Source organism: Neophocaena asiaeorientalis, unplaced genomic scaffold (assembly GCF_003031525.2).
Source record: "Neophocaena asiaeorientalis asiaeorientalis breed wild unplaced genomic scaffold, Neophocaena_asiaeorientalis_V1.1 scaffold332, whole genome shotgun sequence".
Classification (NCBI taxonomy): Eukaryota; Metazoa; Chordata; class Mammalia; order Artiodactyla; family Phocoenidae; genus Neophocaena; species Neophocaena asiaeorientalis.
In genome coordinates, this window is record NW_020173111.1 from 1819531 (window position 1) to 1820250 (window position 720).

A 720-nucleotide genomic window follows, 5' to 3' on the forward strand; every position below is an offset into this window, starting at 1 on the left:
TTGGGGCAGAGGGGAGGAGTGGGTCTTGGAAAATACTAAGTAATAATGACTGATGTCTGCCCTGGTTCGAGGTGGGGAGAAGGGAAGGGAGAGAGGCGCTGCCCAAGGGCACCCAGGACGCCCCCAGCAGGGCTCTCTCTACAGTGCTCCCTCAGACCTGCATGTCGCACAGACCTCCACTCAGGAGCGCTTAGGCCAAGGTGACTCCGCGGCCCCTCCTGACCGCACGTGCGCGGCCCATGTGTCATCCCGCGGGGTCCTGCAGGCCCGGAGACCTCGGGAGGGAGGCAGAGGCTCGGGCGGGCAGAATGGGTGCCCGGGAGGGCCCCTGGGGATTTCGGCGAAGGAGGAGGGCGCGGGAGCCTTGCGAGCGGGCTGCAGCCAGACCAGGCGAGAGGGGCCAGGTTCCCTCGCGGGTCACCTGCGGCCGGCGCGGTGCGCGTGTGAGTGCGTGCACAGACGTCAGCCTCCGAGGCCCACGCCGCCTTCCGCTCCCCGCGCGCTCTCCGCGCCCCCGGCCGCCCCCACCAGAGCCCTGGCCCCACGAGCCCGGGCACGCGGAGCTGCAGACTGAGGTGCCAAGGCGGCCGCGGGCGGGGCTATGGGGCGGGGCCAGGCAGCGGGGCCCGTCGTCATTGGCCGAGCGCAGTACCGGGGGCGGGGCGCTGGGCGAAGGCGGGTGAGCGGGCTAGGGGAGGCAGAGGCGGGGGCCGGGGGGGG